General features: G+C 47.2%; 3 long non-coding RNA genes across 4 annotated transcripts in view; 1 reads left to right on the plus strand and 2 right to left on the minus strand.

Moving 5' to 3' along the window:
- LOC149324416 (uncharacterized) overlaps window positions 1-21,048 on the plus strand; it is a 168,015-nt gene that overhangs the window by 123,023 nt on the left and 23,944 nt on the right. The window lies entirely within an intron of this gene.
- On the minus strand, window positions 318-20,155 carry LOC149324421 (uncharacterized). 2 transcript variants are annotated; one of them, XR_016286846.1, is made up of 5 exons: window positions 19,922-20,155; window positions 13,498-13,527; window positions 11,846-11,984; window positions 6,540-9,433; window positions 318-4,358 (listed from the first exon to the last, which is right to left on the minus strand). It is a non-coding gene; the product is annotated as an uncharacterized LOC149324421 (long non-coding RNA). The 2 variants fall into 2 exon arrangements; XR_016286847.1 differs by lacking the exon at window positions 13,498-13,527 and having other exon boundaries at window positions 19,922-20,152.
- On the minus strand, window positions 16,760-18,530 carry LOC149324422 (uncharacterized). The gene is made up of 2 exons (XR_016286850.1): window positions 18,130-18,530; window positions 16,760-17,403 (listed from the first exon to the last, which is right to left on the minus strand). It is a non-coding gene; the product is annotated as an uncharacterized LOC149324422 (long non-coding RNA).

Genomic DNA, 21,048 nt, shown 5'->3' on the forward strand with positions numbered 1-21,048 from the left:
TGTCTATAATTACACGATTTAATTTCAGGTAATCGCTCGTTTCCCACCATTGCGTAGCGTGTTGTTCGGGTTTAAATTCTATTTTAGCATGACGTAATAAGAAAGTCGTTAAAGCAACTTGTAGCGAAATTATGCAACTTATCTCGAAATACGAAACATTAAAAATGTCTCAAAACTGCGATTCTTGCAGCGATTTTCATCGCAAAATTTATAAGATAATCAACTAACCTAAAATGCTTTCAAGCCATCACCTTCCTTTCGACAGGGTTTGTTAGCGTTCTTTCTGCCGGCAAAAAAAAAAATTCTCTTTCAAAGCACCCAGATATATCGATTTATTTTTGGTTTAAAAGAAAGTAAAGCTTACAAACAAAGCAGTGCAGCATAAGGCAGGACAACCTGCCTAATGAAAGGTCCAGATCACCATTATTTATCTGTTTGACGATTGATTCACATCGTATATCGACAGCAGGGTCGGCCAGGTCAGCGACCGTCCGCCAAGAATCGAGCGGTCCACCCAAGGAAAAGGCACCTTTCTCCTTGCGTGCTGGCTTTTTATCTCCTCAAGTCGCGTGCCATGCCCCTCCGTTGAAACACTGCGTGATCTGACGGCGCGTTGCGACACTCGGGCCGTTATCTCGGTGCGCGCGCCTAGAGCTTTACAGGCCCCATAGCGTGGCGATAGGTGAACGGAGCTAGAATAATACCAAAGGCGAAGTGTCTCGCAAAAAAAAAATAGCTATGGTTTGTCCAATGGTCATCCCGAGGAGAATTGCGGAAGCAACGGCGCGGCAATCACATCGGCGGCGGCACCTCTGAGTCACCCGAGTAGCGGAGGGGTGGGCGGCGGCCCCAGCGCTGCAGCTGTGCGCCGTGTGACGTGTGACGTCACTCCTCCTGGAGAATGCACTGCTGACGCAGCGGCGACGGCACCTCTGAGTCACCCTGCGCAGTGGAGGAGTCGGGGGCGGCCCCAAGCGCCGCAGCTGTGCGTCGTGTGACGTCACTTCTCCTGGAGAATGCACTGCTGGCGCAGCGGCGACGGCACCTCTGAGTCACCCGCGCAGTGGAGGAGTCGGGGGCGGCTCCGCGCTGCTCTGACGTCACTTGCTAAGCCATATGTATGTGCGCACGACTTCTGGGAAAAACTGCAATGATGAAGGTGACCTAGAAGGCGAAATGTGTGGCAGTGAATACGAAAGTATGTCACACACGATACCAGCACTGGTGAAAAACAAAGCACCACGACGCTCCACAGCTGTAAGACCCCATGGACTGGCCCCTGTGTAGAGTGGTTCAAGTTGTCAGGCTCATCATTCAGCATCCAAGGTGAAGTTTCACATCCAAGGCTGAAGTCATACTTTGTCTTATGGATGAAAAAATAACTGTCAGTGTTCTTGATGTAAGAGCATATGATACACTTTGGAACAGCTGCCGCGGTGGCTCAGTGGTTATGGTGCTTGGCTGCTGACCCAACGTGAGCTGCGATGCAGGCTTGATCCCAGCCCATTCAAATTTCGATGAAGTTAAAATGCTAGAGGCCCATTTACTGAGCAATATCAGTGCATGGGAAACAACCCCAGGTGGTCGAAATTATCCGGAGCCCTCCACTACGTCGTTCCACATGCCTTAGTCTGTTTGGGACCTTAAAAAAAAACCAAACACTTTGAAGCTCAGAATACTTCCAACACAGCTGGATCAATGCTTGACACACGACATAAATGTTGGAAGTTTTCGGCTTTTTTCAGCGTCATTTACATTTTATCATTCCAGAATGCCTCAGAAAGATTTGCTGCCAAACCTCATTGTTGTTAATTACAAGCACATGCTTGTGTGGACTGGTAATTCGAAAGTAGGTCGCCAAGCTGTCTTGCTTGTAACCAGGAACACGGCATGCGCTGAAAATTTTCTTGTACTGTGACATATCTAGTGGATCTTTGCCCATCATTTCTGGCCCAAATTGTTACCTAGTCAGACAAAGAAAAATCAGTTTTATCCGCCTGCTCTCCTGCGGCAGGACCAGCTTTTAAAACAACAACATTCTTGTGCGATTGTTTAAAACCCAGGTAGTCACAATTAATGCATAGCTCTCTATGATGATGTGCCTCTTGGTTCAGGAGTAGGTAGTGCACCAAAATTTGTGAATTTCAATTTTCTGCTATTTACTGCCATGTCCTTAGTCTACTGATGGGCATACCCAATGAGCACTAGCATTCTCTTGGACATCCCACGGACGTCCCATGGATGTCCTAAACGTCCACAGGACGTCCAAGGAAGTTTCATTGCCCATTGGGTACCTGCCGCAGTGGCTCAGTGCATTTGAGGTTTGGCTGCTGATCCCAAGTTCATGGGTCTGACTACAGCTGTGTGGTGCCCATATGTATTTCGATGGAGGAAATACAAAAACATCCCTGTGCTGTGCAATGCCAGCACACGTTAAAGAACCCCAGGTGATCTTAATTATCTGGAGCTCTGCACTGTGGCAGCCCTCATAGCCCACGTGTAAAGACCCTAGTTTCCCACGATTCTGCAAAAAAATTGTGGATTTAAGCATATCTGGCGGAATTTTGTGCAGCCAGGTTTTCATTTTTTATACAATTGTTGTTATGGACGTCAGTAGGAGCGTGATGAGAAAACGATTGATTTCCCATATTCGCATGAGTACAACATGAGGGGGAGTCAAAGTCTTCAGGAAAATTATAAACGGAATATTACGATTATAACAAAATCCCAAACCATTCAGACCAACCATAGCCAGCGGAAGATCTGCTACACGTCATGTTTCTGCAAGCAAAAAAATGTGCTGTGTTCTGTTCGGTTTTATGGCACACAGGCAACTAAGGTCATCACGTGCCAAGCACAAGGTATAAGAAAGGTTTCCTGCAGAGTTTTATGGAAATGCGAAAAATATTCAGTGGTATAATGCCTAAAACGTTCAAACTGCATAGTGATGAAAAATGAAAGCAATTTAAGAAATGGGTACCATTAAAAGCTTTCAAGAGGATCGGGTAACCTCAGTGGCCATCGTTGGGTAGGCAAGGATCTCGAGGATCTCAACCACAGAATAAAGAAACCTCAGCCTTTTTCTCAGGAGTGAGAAAGGACGTTCTTAGACAAAAACTGCCGTCCAACCTTCTGAATGGCAAGTGTACCTGAATACTGCTTAAGAACTGAAATCCAGTGACAGGGACCCTAACGCCGTTTCTTTCTAAGCAAGACAAACAAGTTGAATATTTCGATTTCCCATCTTTCTTGGTTAGAACGGAAGGAGTGACCTCAACTCTCTCTTTCATTGTAAGTCGTTACGAACATCTTGCATCAAACAAGTGCCATTCTTCGAGAGAACATAACACAAAACATTATTTGATGCTGAGTTACAATACCCACCTTCAATTTTAGAAGATGGATCTCTGCAGCATGTGCGGCATTAGCTAAAATAATAAACCTCATTTTCTTTCGTGCATCCTATGCTTACAGCAAAATTTTGCAGAATTTTGCTAAATTTCGAGCATTGTTTATTTTGTTCTGGAATTTGTAATTTTGCAGTACAGAAAATTAGGGGCCTATACCCATGTGTCAATCTCGCACGTCAAACTCTCAAATTCACAATAGCTGATAGGCATGAATGCAAGCATCTTAAGCTGAAAAAAAATAGCAAACCATGCGTGAATACTTGTGGTGATGTCTGTAGCACAAAAACATGGATGACAATAAACTGATGAACACGTCTTAGCGTTGTCCTTGACTTCTTCGCAATATAAACATTGCTTTAAACGTACAATATTAGCCAGCCTAGGAAAACACTATTCAACTGCACATGTGAATAAACCACTATGTAAATAAAGATCAACGGCAGTTGTGCTACACTGAGGAATCACTATACACCACAGTCAGAAATCAATATAGCATGCTCTTCCAGCACTGACGTACACAATGGACACAACAGACGTTTGACCTCTTCACAGATCTGCTTTTGCAAAAAAGCTGCTTGTTATGTCTGAACGATTTTTTCTTAATAAGCCCATTCCTAGCCTATACCCTCCAAGGGCAATTTAAAACCGGACAACCAATATGAATGAAACAATAATTGGGTTAGGATTTGGCTATTAGCTCAACTAGTGCAGAATAAGTTTTCTTCACAGATTAGAAAATGAGCCATAACATAAGAGTAGCGCAAAACCAGGACGACGGACTCTTATGTTATGTTATGCGCTACTCTTATGTTATGGATCAATACGGACTTGCCCAAATTTCCACCCTGGTAGAAAATGAGACCGAAAACTCACCTTTCTATCAATGCTCTGAAGTCTAGAGCACAACTTCTCTCCTAATCAATTTGGCTTTCCAAATTCCTGAACAACCTGGGAAATGCTTAAAGACCATAAGAAAACAATGACATGATGAAGCAGGGTAACTTCTGCGACTTCTATACATGCGAATGGGACAGCAAAAATGACAAGAACAGCCAAACATGCCTTTAGCATCAAGTGACTCATAAGTGGATTGTCCAGGAGTTGGGCATTTAAAAGCCTAAAAATTTCATCTTTAAGTATTAATCATAATGATATTTGAAAGCATGTATTATGACAGGACAAAGTTGACATTATAAGTCCACCCAAAGTGGTGCTAATAGCAGAAAGGGAATGTGTGCTTGCGGGTATATGACAAAGAATCTCAAACGGCACTCAAATTTTCAGTGAAAAAGTCCCAGATTATACAAATGAGAGATTCCAAAGCTTTGCTGTCACGTGGGTGGCCATATCAAGAAATGCAGTACAGGAAAACGAAATTCAGACACATCTCAAGCTGCTGTTTTCATAACACCAGGTTTAAGAGGATGCAAACTGATAATTTACATGCAGTTACTTTTAAAAAACTCTTGCGCAGAATGCCCCCACAGTACATGAACGGCATAAAAACATGAAAAAAAGCTCTGAAACAGTTTGGTTCTACAACTGACCATGCTGGAAGCAAATGAGGGTATATGTAGGATGGTTCAAAATACCCAATAAGATGCTTGGAAAGACATTTGTTTGTATAGCTCCACTGTCGCAATAATGGCAAAGTAAATGCACATGGTCAGTGGATGGCACACCGTTTTTGATGAGCACTATCTGTATGCTTGCAGTGCATCTTCCATGCTCACAGCTTCCTGGCTTTTCAGCCAATAAAGTATATACTCTAAAACTTAACATAGGGTTACTTGTGCACAAGTCAGGTTCTACCTACCTCCTCTTATGCAACACGTAAACTCAGAAAACAAGATTTCTAGTCAATTTTAGGCAGTTCATGCATAGTATTAGAAAAAAGTACTTGAAATCAGAACGCAGAGGTATTGAAAAAGCCACTTCAAAGTGCTCAAAGGTTCAGCACTAGTCAAGTTGCATAAAAAATGCAACTGCCATTGGCATTTCAAGAGACAAAAAGTATACATCCATACAACAGCAGTTCAAATAGCTAGTGCCACTGTAACATGCTGCAAAAAGTAATCTGCACAATGCTAAAAAATTAAAAATATCAATTGAAATTAGCACTCTTGTGTATAAGCTTAAGCCAATACATCACGGTAGACACGGTGTAGCTATAGTGATGATAGTAGAATTTACAACAAAAACTAGCAACCTCTGGCAACAGCTATGAGGCTCCCCATGTCATTACCTCATTTTCCATGCTTTCTGCTGTCCGCGTAAAGCACCACTCATAAACCAAACCAAAACACAGCATTATCCTAGGTATAATAACACCTGTTGTATTTGTGAACTTTGAACACTAGTTGTATTCTTGAACACTTTCAACCATTGACGAGAGGTAACATGCCTGCTCTTGAGTGCAATTGTAAATAAATGTGAAACAGTTATGTGCTGAGCAACCAGATTTTTGGCCCGAAGAGCGAAAAATTCACACACAAGCAACAATGATAAGATGCTGAAATCAAGGGGAAAAAAAGGCAAAGTACAAATGCAAGAATCAAGTGGGGGGCATACACGCCCAATGTTCAGTCTCTCAACACCATCATTCAGTATGATCAAATGCACGGTATTTAATTCTGTGCCCACATAAGGCTTGCATACAGCACAGTTGTTGACACAGCATTTGACACCATTTCTACTACTTAAAGGAGCAGCTAAAAACTAGCAGTAGGATACTGGCCATGTTAGCTGCCTCCCTTTAATTCAAGGTGAAATGAAAAGGACCTTCCTCTACAGTTATAAATATGGTAAAAAAATGCCACACAGTCTTACTGCCTCATCAGTCCTTTTATAACGGCATTTAAAAATGCCCCGACTTGATTATCAACCCAAACAGCATGCAAAACTTAGTCTTCACAAGCTGACAATAATACATAATACACCTCGATTCACATATAGGCCCGTTACGCAGCTTCCTTCTAATAAAAGTTTAGATTTCTCCAAGTAAAGATCTAGATCTCACTGAAAGTAAGAGCATGCAGCTGTAGTCAATCAACTCGTTTCAAGCACATGAAAATTTAAAGCGTTCTTGCAAAGCACATCAGCAAACGCTAGACAAGAAGTTCTGCCTACCTTTAGTGTTTTCTCAAGTCTGCCAGGTGTAACAGTGGCTTGACTGACTCCACGTATCTTTGAAGGGTTTCTTTCAATGGAGGCACTGGCAACTTCTTCAAATCTGTCTGCTTCGACATCATAAGACCCATCTGAACAGCCGATGCAGCCAGACACTGCGAAACTTTTTTGCTGAATTCATTTACCTGAACAAAACCAAGCATGCAAAAATGAATTGGTTGGTTGGTTGTTGGGGTTTAACGTCTCAATTCGACTCAGGCTATGAGAGACCCCATAGTGAAGGGCTCCGGAAATTGAGGCCACTGGATGTTCATTAACGAGCACTGACATAGCACAGCACATGGGCCTGTGTGCGAAGTCAGTGAACTTAAAGACAAGCAGAAAGGGGTCATACTGGAGGCTGGCCACTAAAGAAAACTGCACAACGTCTCATCCAAATGCAAACACAAACTGGAATTCATAAGGATGGCCTGAAGGGCGAGTTGGTGCATGATGAAATGAACGGCGGCGCAACAAGGACACTAACAAGAAAGGAACACCACTGGAATTGGAATTGCACTGGAAACTGGAATTGCACATGCAAGCTGGAATTGCACGGAAACTGGAAAGTGGAATTGCACATGCAAAGGCAGATAAGAAAGCTGTATCGAAAATAACATGATCATTTCATAATGTATGCGTTTAAAGTGAAGGGAAAACAAACTAGAAAAGTTAAATTTGCTCATTAATAAGCCGCATGATTCTCCACAAACAGTGCGGGATAAATGAGAATTCCGAGTTTTAGATGGCACCTGCTCACCATTTTTCCTCGTGCACAGGCAAGTCACTCGCGAATGAGCATTTGTTGTTGTTGTTGTTGTTGTTGTTGTTGTTGCTGTGCCCAAAATAAAGGCGCGCACCCACTGCGGGGGATTGGCCAGGACACAGGCGGTGACTGATTCAAAACGTTAAAAAATGGAATAAAATTTGAAAATTTGAAAGGTAATAATAAAAAATGATAATAATTGTAATAATAAATATAATAATAATAACAACAATAAGTAAATAAATAAAAGAGAATTCAGATTTGTTAATTGAAATAAAATAACGGACACTGTAAGATCGGTGACTGAAAGAGGGAATGGGGCTAAACTCGCCATGTTTAGGAAGCTTTGGTTGCAGATAAATTTTGAACATAAGAAAGAGAGATTAAGACGGCAGCCATTTCGTCTCTGAAAGGAAAGTTTGAATGACGGAGAGCACATTCCAGTCACAGTGCCCAAGGGAGGAAGCACCAAGAGACAGAACAACCCCAGCTGTCAGACTTAGACCGAGCTGTCGTAACGGATGCTCTGGCAGGTGTCTCCGTAAAGAGGAGAGGCGACGGCAGGTCAACAAGAAGTGATCTATCGTTTTGGGTTCAGCTCAGAGCGGGCACAATGGGGAGACTGCCAGACCAGATCTATAAAAACAGAAGTTTAAGTGAGGCATGCGACAATGTAGACGCATGAAGGAAACCTCAAGCTTGCGCAATCGCCATCCTTTACTGCACCATTAGAGGAGATGCCGGAATTTGGGAGAGGAGGTCAGTGTTGATGCTGCAAATTCTTTTAAGAGCAGATACCTGCGAAACCTCGCCGCAGTAATATATGCGTTATGCGGAAGGAGAGATACGACTGGGGCCTTGAAGAGATGTCTTTGCCAGGGTATGATAGCTACCTCATTCAAATGGATTACTCGGTGCCCAGGCACCCAAACCAACCGTAACGAACACACGTGGGGTGGAATCAAGCATTTGAGTAAGCCGAGTGCTTGAGATCCTGCATACTCGGTGAGAGATGAACACAGAGATAATGAATCCATCATAATTATAACAGAAGACAAGGAGCTGTTTAAATTATGCAAAGGCAGGACTACTGCTAGAAATTCGGTGAAACAAATGGGAGTGTAATCGGGAAGGCGGAGTGATAATGGCCAGTCAAGGAAGAGGGAGAAATTACCAACACCGGCCATTCCTTCACACTGTGAGGTGTCTCTCGCAATGAGCCCATGACAAGTAAAGCGCATCAAGTAATCCTGTATTAAGCCATTGAGCAAATGGAAAGGCATTAATTTTGCATGTTTTGGAAAGAAATCATCAAAGGCAATCTGAATACCTAGATTAAGAATTGCCGCAGACCAGAAGGATGTCCGAAATGCGGACCTTTAAGGGGTCAAGGAGGGATTGCACAAAGCAAATCTGTGGAATATGTAAACGAGACCAGCTTTCGGTGAAAAATGTCCTAGGCTGACGAAGGAAGATCAAATTTGAGGCACGAAGCGACGTATCGCACATTTTTAGCAATGTTTGGACTGTTTAGAGCCAAAATATTGAAGGCAATGATAGAATACGCGCTTCCAGATACAAAATGGATTGGCCACAAATTTTGGAAGGCCCAGACAGAGGCGCAAAGCCTCCCGCTCCAAGAGAATCACGGGGCGAAGTTTATACGCCACCGCGCGAGAGAATAAGACACAGTCGAACTCTAAGACTAAATAGACATACATCCTATAAATCATAAGAAGCAAATCTCTTCTCATGCCGGAACGAACATTGCTCAGCCTGCACAGCATACCGACTGCTCAGAGTCCTTTCACACTGGTTTGCTCTATATGGGCCCGCCAGGAAAGTGCAGGGCCATAAATTACTCCGAGGTATGTGATACTTTGCGCTTGAGGAATTAAACGGTGCCGATAAACAAAAGAGATATTAACTGAATAAGAGAGCAAAAAAAATCAATTGAGCGCATTTATTAATCTGTGGGGACATATTAATGCCCCCTCAAACCGCATTGAACAAGCCCAGCTGTTCTCATTTTCGTTGACTTCCTCGCTTCTTCCTCTGTGGTTGTTTTGGTGTCTGCTGATGCTGGCGCCTGTAAGCAGAAACGAATACGAAAGCAAGTTTGCCAATCCCAAATATTACTGTTGCTCATATACGTTCTAAGGTTCCAACTTTGACTAGTTTTCTTTCTAAATCTCTAAATATTAAGATGCACAAAGGGCTGCACGCTAGTGTATGCAGCGGTTACCGCATTAATGCGAAATTAAGCCTCCTGCGGTTCAAAGCAGTTCAAAAAGGGATGGTTAAATTCGCACTAATAAGGTAATTTCCAGGAGGCCGACACGTCCATGCCCTGGGATAGAAAACAAGCGGGATGCCTTCCATGGAATTCAACAAGACTACTCGGGCCAGTCGGTTAAATCACTTCCAATGCTGAGTTCGAAATGTGCAAAAAAGAAGACAAAGAGCATGAGACAGCGAGCCCACTGCGCTTGTCCGTGTTGCTTGTAGTACCTTTCTTTTGCCCCCATTTTCTCGTGCATTTCGAACTGAGCTCTCACTGCAACACACATTGGCAGTTGCCGGAACAGATGCTTCCGTTCACTTATAATGCGTCAGTCAAAATATCGCGCTGGCCCGATACAGCTAGAGACTGCACTTCCTGGATGTTCGCCAGAACTGCGCCGGCGTTGAAATGGAATGAAAATTCGATGACATCGAATGCGTCCACCCATGCGCCCAGAAATGGGACAGCCGATGGGGTGGTGCGGGTAAGGGCCAGGATGCAAAAATTCGGGGGCCACTTTGACTCTCTAAAGTGCTGCAAGGCGAAAGCCTTTCCTGGCACACTGTTTATTTTTTTTGTTTTTCTTTTTCACATTTCTTGTTTTTTATTTTTGTTTCTTATGTTTTAATTTATTCTCTCTTTTTGTATCGTATTTGTAATTCGTGTTTGTTTTACTGCATTTATGAAACCCATGCATTCACTAGACGCGCCTTTATTAAGGCGGGAGCCTTTAATGTCTCATCGTTCTAAGCAGCAGTTGTCAACAGAAATGTCACACTTTTCAATTGGTCGAAACGGTCATGACGTCACAGTGCGCGAATTTCAAACGGGGCCAATTGTACTTGGCCTAGTAACCATGCAACCAATTGAAGAGATCGTATAGTGACGCTCCAAGTGGGACTGCGCTATAGTTAATTGATTAATTACCTAATTAGCCTAATTAACTTTTCTAGTCAGGCCATAGAAGTAAATAAAACCGAGTAGGAAATTGGTCGAACCCGGGAATCGAACCCCGGTCTTCGGCGTGCGAGACGAGCATGCTATCCACTCCGCAATGCCAGCTCGATGGTTTGGAATGAACAAAGGCGCGTCTAGTAAATACGGTGTCTTCGCTCACTCCCAGCCTCCTCCCTTCCCTTCCGGCGAGGTTTAGGTGTCCACCGAGATATGAGAGAAAGATACATTTCCTTTCCTCAGAAACCAAATTACCGACGAGCGAGGCGTATAACCGAATGGACGATGGCGTTCTATGGACTCCCTGGCAGCGTTGCAAGACGCTGTCGCGTTCCACTCTTAGAGGCGAAGCTTATCTTAACCACACATCAGTGACCACACTTTAGGTCAAAAAAGTGCCCCCCTGAATTCTGTCGCCTGTCCACCGAGATATGTGAGACAGTTACTGCGTATTTCGTTTCCTCAAATACAATTTTCATTTTCTTCATTACGGGCCGTCTTTGTCTTCTTTCACTCCCACATCCTCCCTTCCTCCACTGTGCGGTTCAGGTGTCCACCGAGCTGACAGATAATTACTGCGCCATTTCCTTTCCTCAAAAAGCGTTGCGTTCAAAGGACAAGGCAACGCGCCGAACGGGTGGTGGCGTTCCGTGGACTCCCTCGCTGTCGCGTTCCACTCCTAAGGGCGAAGCTTAAGCGTCATTAATTAGTAGTTAATTAGTATTCAGTCATTAATGAGTAATTAACCATTAATTAGTGATTTGTCATCACTTAGTAATTAGTACTCAATTATACGTGACGCAACCAGTGCCCCAGAAGCAGCGAAAGTGGTGCAGAAAACGCTTTCGCCTCTACGCACTTTAAACAGCCAAAGTGCCCCCTGAATTTTTCATGCTGGAACCCTGAGCCTTGGTGGCGGAGTTCAAATGCCAAAGCCAGTGGTTCGATTCCCACCCTCGACACAGTTGCTCTTTTTAGTGACGCCGAAACGCGGATACATTTGCTAACATTCCTTGGTCACGACAGTATGAGGCATTAAAGGCTTCCGCCTTAAAATGGGAGATGCGTTGCCTAGGGTCGCCAGAGTTCGCACCCCTTATCATCAGCAGATACGAAAATCGCGGGGCCGCGCGCGGCTCCACTGACTTCAACGCGCTGTGAGCCGCGTGTTCGCTCTTAAAATGGATCATTAACATTCACAATAAAAGTATATTCAATTCGACATGGGCGTGGCTACTCTCTTTGGGCCAGGATGGTACCTACGAGCTTTCTTGTTGTTGTCGCATGCCTTCCTCGATGGTGGTCAGCATTCTTGACAATAAGTCGCTCTGCTGTCGCCGTGCCTCCGTCATTTCTTCAAGACCCCGACCAAACTCCGATAAAAAATTCGCAAATTCTCGCTCTGAAAGAGGAAAGAAAAGCTAATTTTCCAGGTTACCAACTATATTCTTCAAATTGCAGACATAAACGCTTGCTCGCGCGCACTCTCTGCGCCGTCAGCTGAGTTGCAGTGAACGACTACGGTCTACTCATTAGATGCTGCACGGAAATAAATTGAAGTTCAACATATCTTTTATTTCGCACGTTTTTTTTTCTTTTTAGCCTGTTGACATCTTTAGATTTCGTGAGTTCTTAAGCAATCTCAAGTGACCAACCCGAGCTAGTGGTGCACCGCAGCGAGAAATGATCTTAAGCGTAATAAAAAAAAATTCAGGGGACACTTTGGCTCTCTATAAAGGGCTGCAAGGCGAAAGAGTTTCCTGGCCAGTTTGTTTTTATTTAATTTTATTTTCCATATTTTGTTTTTATTTTTTTTTGCTCGTTTTCTTAGTTTTATTGTTTTTTATTTTCACATCTTATTTCTATTTTGTTTTTATTTTTGTTTATTTTGTTATTTTTATTTTCCTTTTCCTGACTTTACTTCTTTTTTATTTATGAAGCCCATGCATTCAGTAGATGTGCCTTTATTCATGCTGGAACCTTGAGCCTTTTGAAGCAGTGACGCCGAAAAGCGGACCAATCTGCCGACGCGTCTGTCCACACTTCTGCCGACGCGTCTGTCGACACTCCTGCCGACGCGTGTCCACACTTCTGCCGACGCGTCTGTCGGCACTTCTGGCGACGCGTCTGTCGGCACTTCTGGCGACGCGTCTGTCGGCACTTCTGGCGACGCGTCTGTCGACACTCCTGCCGACGCGTCTGTCGACACTCCTGCCGACGCGTCTGTCCACACTTCTGCCGACGCGTCTGTCGGCACTGCTGCCGACGCGTCTGCTAACGACAGTATGAGGCATTAAAGGCTTTCGCCGTAAAAAAATGAGGCTCAGGCTAACTACTAGCGACGTGCAGGAGGCAGCGTACGAGGTCTGGCAGAAAAAGATAGCAGGTGGGAAAGAGGAAAACGAACTGCGCGCGCGCGTGCGCGCAATTTTTTTCGCCAGCTTGCTCGTTCACAGGCCGCTGACTGGCCGATAGACCGACGTTCACGCAGTAGGCCGTAGGCCCTTCGTGAGGGTTTCAAGCTAGACGCGCGAAATCACCTGAACAGACCATCACGTTTTTTTTTTTTTTTTAATCCGCTATATCCGCGTGCGTGCGACCAAGTGCTCCACATTTCTAAGAGCACTCAAGCACTCCGTTTGCAAGCACGGTTGGGGCATCTGCGAGATTTTTGTCTGCCCCTGAGAATGAAATAGCCTAAGTCGGTATAAAGAGTTACTACAATGTGTAAGAAAGACACTAATTCGAGCTCTGCGTCATATGCAAACAATGGCGGCACACGCAAACAAAGGCGCAGTGCGTCATGCAGCCGTACGCGCGTTCGCGGCAAATACGTGGAAGACTGCACGAAGACAAGAAGCTTCGCAACAGAGCGCAAGTCAGCACGGCATAAAGCCAATAAAACGTGCACTTACCCTGGTCACCCTCATTTCCGGCCATTTTGTCTGCAACCAGAAACAGCAAGAGACAGCGCGCCAACACCACACAGCAGCAAATTACCGCGCGCCGTCGGAATTTTCAAATCCAAACTGCCACTAAGGGATCTTGACATATATCATTGGCTGAAAGGTGTCACGTGTGCTTGAAACGATCCAATTAGGGGGAAAGGAAAGAGACCTTCTCGGAAGTTCCGAAGCATATATATACAAATGTCGCCAGGGGCCCCCGCTTCGGCGAGCGCGGCTTCGGCCGCTTATCTGTTTTTTGAGCAGCGTCCGCTCCCGCGGACGCAGTTGTTGCTGAGACGAGCGTCTTTCCTTTCCTCTCTCTCCTTCCTCTGATCTTTTAACTCTCCTCTATCTGCACGTGGCAGCGGTAGTGGCTTGGCTCGAGCCAGTAGCAGGCCCGTGCAGTTTCCTTTTCATCCTCAGTCACAACAACAACAGCGGGCCCGCCGCAGAGTGAGTATCTGTTCTCGCTTCGGCGAGCGCGGCTTCGGCCGCTTTTTTTTTTTTTGTGCAGCGTCCGCTCCGGCGGACGCAGTTGTTGCTGCGACGCGCGTCTTTTCTTTCCTTTTTCTCTTTCCTGTGATCTTTTAACTCTCCTCTATCTGCACGTGGTAGCGGTGGTGGCTTGGCTCAAGCCAGTAGGCAGGCCCGTGCAATTTCCTTTTCATCCTTCTCTCAGTCACAACAACAACAACAAGCCCGCCGCAGAAAAAATATCTGTGGCATTTGGCTCGCAGCCTTCGGGCTGCGGCCGTGTATATTTTTTTTCAGCCAGCGTCCGTTCCGGCGGACGCGGTTGTTGCGCCGCGCGTCTTTACTCTCTCTTTTATTCTGTGTTCTTATCTTTGAACTCTCTTCTATCTGCACGTGGCAGCGGTGGTGGCTCGGCAGAAGCCAGTTGGCAGGCCCGTGCACTTTTCCTTTTCATCCTTCTCTCAGTCGCAACCAACCGGGCCCGCCGCAGCGGTTCGGCGGCTACAGCGTTCGGCTGCCGAAGGCGAGGGCGCGGCATCAAGTCCCGGCCTGGGCAACCGCGTTTAGATGGAGGCGAAACGCAAAGGACGCCCGTGTGCTGGCCGGTCTTTTATCCTCTGTAATTGGTCGCAGTTTTCGGGTTATGTAAGCCGTGAAAAACAGGTAAACGACATGAAAAAAAATGGAGAACGCTTAGGCTTCGCTTTTAAGAGTGAAAACGCGACAGCGTCTTGCAGAGCTGCCATGGAGTACACGGAATCCCATCGCCCGTTCGGCGCGACGCCTTGCCTCGCCGTTGTACAAATGAACAATTGGTCTTTTAGGAAGGGAAATGACGCAGTAACAGTCCCACTTGTCTTGGTGGACACCCGGACCGCGCATGATACAATTTTTTTTTTTCAGGGAGCCCCCGATATAGGTCGCCGGTTACCCCGATTATAGGTCGCCGATTCGAATCCCTGACGTGAGCTATAGCTTCTAACTTACACTGTAAGTTTATGCTGCACTTAACGTTGAATCGTATGACACCATCCGGACCATTCTGCGGCGTACGGTTGGCATAATAAGATTTTTTTTCCGATGCGCGGTGCCGACAACTACAGCTACGTCACCGAAGGCTTTTCGGCCGAACGAGCTGTACATGCTGTCACGTAAAACGAAACGTTACCGAGCATAGCCGCTACACAGCAGTTTCCCATGCCGATCGCAGCCCCGTAACACGCAGCCTAGTGAGCGGAGGAACAATTAAAAGGGCGCTGAAAGGGGCTCTAATAAAGTTGCTCTATGTCTGGGATGTTAACGCAGGCCGCTTCAAGAATATCGTCCAGCAAAATTTCGCTTTATAGATGCTATCTGTAGTCAAAATAGGAATTTCAGCGTCTTCGTGCATTTTCCTCTCCTCTCGTTACTCTTTGCACACTGGAAGGTCGCCGCTTGGACCAGCTCCACCGCCGCTGGCGGAGCTTCCTGATCCGCCGGAGCTGCGCGACTTAAAAGAATCTACCCAATAGCCGCCTCTCAGCTTGTATACGCAGGTGCGAACGACGGAGGAGGGTGCGAGCATGAAAAAGTCGCCGGGAGGGGCTCGCGAACTTTTGCGCGAGATTGTGGGCTCCCTGCTTCGTGCAGAATTAATTAATTGACTGAGGTGCTCATGACACCACCATGCAGTGATTGAGCGAGTTGATGCGCTCTCCTCGGAAGGCGTTTCTCCTTTAAGATTTGCAGAGCTATCACGATCGACACCGCTTCCCGAGCGTGTCTCGAGGTGCGAGTGGTACGAGCAGAGGGGCAATGAACTTTATTAGCCGAGTGGGAGGGGCGGAGCCGTTCATAACGCTGCATGTCAACCCCGCAGTATGACCGAGAGCTCATATGCGCCTGGGCGACCCAGTCCGCCCATTGGACGAGGCTCGGCTCCTAGCTGCGCAGCGCGGTCGCCCAGCTCGGGGTGTGGGTGCGGGGTTTAGATAGTAGGAGATGGAGGATGACGGGAGATATCTGCGGCCACTAGAGAAATTTTATTGCGAAAGCAATACTGCTTGCACTTTTCTGCCATCGATGGAGGTTCATCCTTCGCTCCGGCGGAGCTACGGCGCGCTACCACGTGACGTCACGACAAGAGGAGAGCTGGGGGCCCAACTCGTCCCATGGATGGAGGCTCATCCGCTCCGGCGCAGGTGCGGCGCGCTACCACGTGACCGCGTGAAGTCACGACAAGAGGCGAACTGGGGCAATACCTCCTAGAAAGACTTGAGGCCTGCGCGCTGCGCGAGTGACGTCACATCCAGTAGGCGGATGGCCGCGTCGCTCGCTACCTCCGCCGCGCTTGGTGTCGCTTTTTTAGGATGGTTTAGTCGCTCTCTATCAACCGCTGTATTAAGCGCGAGTGCGACCGCTTTGCAAGCGTACAAAAAGATAGGCGTGCGCTCATTTATAAAGAAAGGAAGAGCCTGCTGTGAAATAACTAGGGGCCTGGTCAGCTGCAGTGCACTCTTTAGAGAAGTAAGATTGACAAAGTACTCTAGGTGAGTGAATAACTGATAGAAAACGCGAGAATTCTGCAGTGCAGTTGTTTCGCTTCGCTGGCTTCGGCTTCAGCGGCGTGCGTCGCGTGAATTCGGGATGATGGAGGCAACAGCAACTCGATCGTCACCTTCATGCAAACTGTGTAATGGTGCCTATTGCAGCGTTCTACAATTACTGCTCCCATGGGGAGTTTATTGTTTGCTGATAATTCAAGAATGAGGCAAAATTTAGTCGGCAATCAAAAGACAAATGTCGGTTTATTGGTCATGGGCATGGAAAGGCGCTATAAATAAATGTAAGACAATATAATATACATACAGTAAACAGAACTAATGAAGCATCAAGGTAACAAAATTGAACTGCCAGGTAGTAACCACAGATTTGTAAAACAAACATACCCTTTAAATATGAAAACATAAATTGTACTCATGGTCACACTTAAGACTTAGACCATGTCACATACAGTAGAACAGGTCACTGCAACAAACATCAAGGAAACGAAGGCAGTCATGGTTCGCAGTCCAAAATAACACAAAACTTTTAGCAACATACGGTTAAGCACAAAACATATATGATGAAAAACAATTGCAATCGACTAGAATGAGGAACTTGGTTACTTCCCATAATATGGCACTGCGAGAACAAATCAAAGCAATAAACACTCCACATACAAACAAGCACATGCTCCTCTCTTGTTTTGGAACACTGTGGTGTGGACAGGTACGATGGGCAATCCTTGAATATTGAAGGCACAGCGCTAGGGACCAGTCGTGGCACCGGAAAAGTAGTCTAGATAACCTTTCCAGTCCTTGGGTCATGATAGCCGGTTTTTTTTTTAATAAAGCTCTCATGGAAGTGCAGCGCACAGAGCTGCAAAAACGAAAACAGGGGACTGTACCACAAAAAGATATCAATGTGTCTCCGAAAGACATTAATTATGTATACGTGCTCAAGGTAGTTTTTTTTTGGTATTGGCAGATTCTTTCCTGATGCAAGCACAGGCTGAATGAACACTTTTCGCAGAAAACACATGGTATTTGGTGTTTAACGTCCCAAAGCAGCTCAGGCTATGAGAAACGCCGTAGTGGACTCCGGATAATTTCGACCATCTACGGTTCTTTAACGTGCACGCGTCTGTCGACACTCCTGCCGACGCGTCTGTCGACACTCGTGCCGACGCATCTGTCGATACTCCTGCCGACGCGTCTGTCGACACTCCTGCCGACGCATCTGTCGACACGGCTGCCGACGCGTTTGTCGACATTACTGCCGACGCATCTGTCGACACGGCTGCCGGCGCGTCTGTCGACATTCCTGCCGACGCGTCTGTCGACACGGCTGCCGACGCGTCTGTCGACACGGCTGCCGACGCGTCTGCTAACGACAGTATGAGGCATTAAAGGCTTTCGCCTTAATATGAACACGAAAGAATTTCGCTTGTCAGCCGTAGGAAGCATTCTGAGAGTCGCCTCGTCCTTCTATGCGGCACAACGGATTCTAGGCCTAACGCTCAATATGCTCGCACTGACAATGAACTTTGCGCAGCGTAAAAGCGGGCATGAAGGTACACAACGAGCTAATTAAAGCAGTTCTTACCCTTGAAGAAGCTGTAACTTGGTAATCCTTGCGTGGTATTGCACGCAGCCACTTGTTCCGCTGGGCATCGTCCTTCGGAAATGAGCAGACTTGAATTTTCGAGTCTTCGTCGTAGTTTCCGCGGCATTTCGGCACACAGCACTTGTAAGGCATGCTGATAGCCGCACTTCACTCCTTCACAACCACCACGCGCGCCGATCATGCGCAGGAACGCGCACCCAGTGCAGAAACACAGAACAACGCCAGAACGATGCACGCAACGGCAGGCTTCCTGCCGCTGGTCCGCGCGCGCCGACTGCGGGGTTCGTCGGTTCGTTTCGTGCGCGCGCGCCTCCCGACCCTCGAAGAGGCGATCGCCTACCGGAAATGACGTTGCTCACGTGACATTTGGGAGCGCGCAGGCCTGACTGGGGGCCCAACTTGTCTCATCGATGGAGGCTCATCCTTCGCTCTGGCGCAGCTGCCGAGTGAGGGCGCTCGCTAGACTGGGATAAAACGGGGCTGCGGCTGTGCTCCTCGCCGTGGTGTGCTATGTCGGAGGATGCGTACAAGGCGAGGCTTGAACGGTGTGACGCGGCCAAGCGACGGCGCCATGCCGAAGAAACAGACGAAGAAAGGGAACAACGGTTGGCGAAGCAACATGCGTATGCTGCAGAATGGCGAGCACGCCGGCTAGCTGCGGGTGCATCTACAAGTTCAGAGTCAAGTTTAAACGAAGGATGTTTCATAGACGCTCTTAATGCCCTGAAGAATCTATGAGTAGTGCGGAGCGATATAATCACAAGAGAAGAAAACGCCGTGCGGAAGAAACGCCGGAACAGAAAGAAGACCGGCTTGCTAAATTGGCTGAAGGCTTAGCTTGGTTAAGCCTGGCTGATTGCGAAAGCAAAAATGGCTGAGGCTTAGCTAAGGTTAAGCCTAGTCAGATGCGAAACATATTGATGGCTAGGCTTGGTAATACATGGCTTTCCTTGGTTGAATACTTGGTCATTTTAATACAACCACTAGAAGCCTTCGTCGTGGGGGGAGACAACGGCATGGCTACAGCGGAACGCCAACCCCGAGACGCGCGTTGGGTGAGCGCCTGGATTGCCACGGAAGCCGCGTCCGCCTGCCCGGTGGAGCGAGCGTTTCACCTACACCAAGTGTGAACGCGCGTTCGAAATGCGCGGGAGTGTGACGTCACCATACCACGTGATTCACACGGCGTGCAACCGCAGCGACGGCACAAGTTGGAGCCCCGTCTGTCATCTGTCGTGACGTCATTGTGTCACGTGTGTGACGTCACCATACCACGTGGTCTGCACGGCGTGCAACCGCAGCGACGGCACAAGTTGAAGCCCCATCTCTCATCTGTCGTGACGTCATTGTGTCACGTGGTGTGACGTCACCATACCACGTGGTCTGCACGGCGTGCAACAGCAGCGACGGCACGAGTTGGAGCCCTGTCTCTCATCTGTCGTGACGTCATTGTGTCACGTGGTGTGCACAGCGTGTAATCGTCACGAAGGGCTTGGGTTACCTATTGTAATATGCTTCGCATAAAAACCAATTTACCGACGAGAAAGGCGTAGAGCCGAACGGGCAATGGCGTTCGATCTGTGGACTCCCTGGCAGCGCTGCAAGACGCTGTCGCGTTCCAGGAGAAGCTCAACATCTTAGCCACACATCAGTGACACAAGCAGCAACACCGCGCTTAAGGCTTTCGCCTCACCGCACTTTAGGTCAACAAATTGCCCCCCCCCCCCCCCTGAATTTTTTTTAAGCGGGAAGATTTCAATGGCGTACGTACCTGACGGCGCTTCGCTGAGCATTCCTGAATCACAGAGCTGTTAGGCGCGGCACCAGTGACTGATCGCTAATACCAACGCGGAGATGCGTCTGCGAATGGCAGCAGTGATCTAGACGAGTTCGTGGGTATAGCCTGGCACCAGGGATCCGCCGATCCGCTCTCAGCTGGGGGAAAAAATCTCTGCCTCTCCCGCAACCGAGAGTAGAGTAAGCATGAAATGTTTACGGGCATAACACGAAGCGTACGCGGACATGAGACGTAGGCCTGACAAGAATGTACCTATATGCAGCGCGTTCGAAACTGCGTAGAGGCGAAAACGTTTTCCGCACCACTTTTCCTATGTGACACTGGTGATGTCACCACTGAATTACGTCACACATAACTGATGAAGAAATGACAAAATTACTAATTAGTGACTAATGACCGATTAATGACTAAATACTAATTAACAGCTAATTAATGACGCTCAAGCTTTGCTTTTAGGAGTGGAACACGACAGCGTGTTGTAGCGCTGCCAGGCAGTCCACGGAACGCCACTACTCAATCGGCGCGATGCCTTGTCCTTTGAACGCGACGCTTTTTGAGGAAAGGAAATCACGCAGTAATTCTATGTCGGGGATTCTGGTGTGGGCTAGTTGGTTAATGCTTAATAAACAGATTCACAACAGCGCTACGGAACGAGGACAGAAGGAACACGAAAGGACAGCGCCCGTCCTGTTTTCCGTGTTCCTTCTGTCCTCGTTCCGTAGCGCTGTTGTGAATCTGTTTAATTCTCTGTCATCTCGGTGGACACCCGAGCCGCACCGTACAGGAAGGTAGGAACGCCACCACCAGTTTGGCGCGATGCCTTGCCCTTTGAACGCGACGCTTTTCGAGGAAAGGAAATCACGCAGTAATTCTCGGTCATCGCGGTGGACACCCGAACCGCACCGTACAGGAAGGGAGGAACGCCACCACCCGTTCGGCGCGAAGCTACCGGCGCTTCTATGCCGGTCCTGTAGGAGGGCTTAGAGAGTCTCGTTAAATCTCGTTCGGTGCCCGGATGTTCTCGTTTCAGTGCCCAGATGTGTGGAATTCAATGCCCGGATGTTGGCTCTCGGTCTCGGCGAGACGTCCCCACACTGCCG

The sequence above is a fragment of the Amblyomma mixtum genome, unplaced genomic scaffold, assembly GCF_055824585.1.
Source record: "Amblyomma mixtum isolate Tamu unplaced genomic scaffold, ASM5582458v1 scaffold_36, whole genome shotgun sequence".
Lineage (NCBI taxonomy): Eukaryota > Metazoa > Arthropoda > Arachnida > Ixodida > Ixodidae > Amblyomma > Amblyomma mixtum.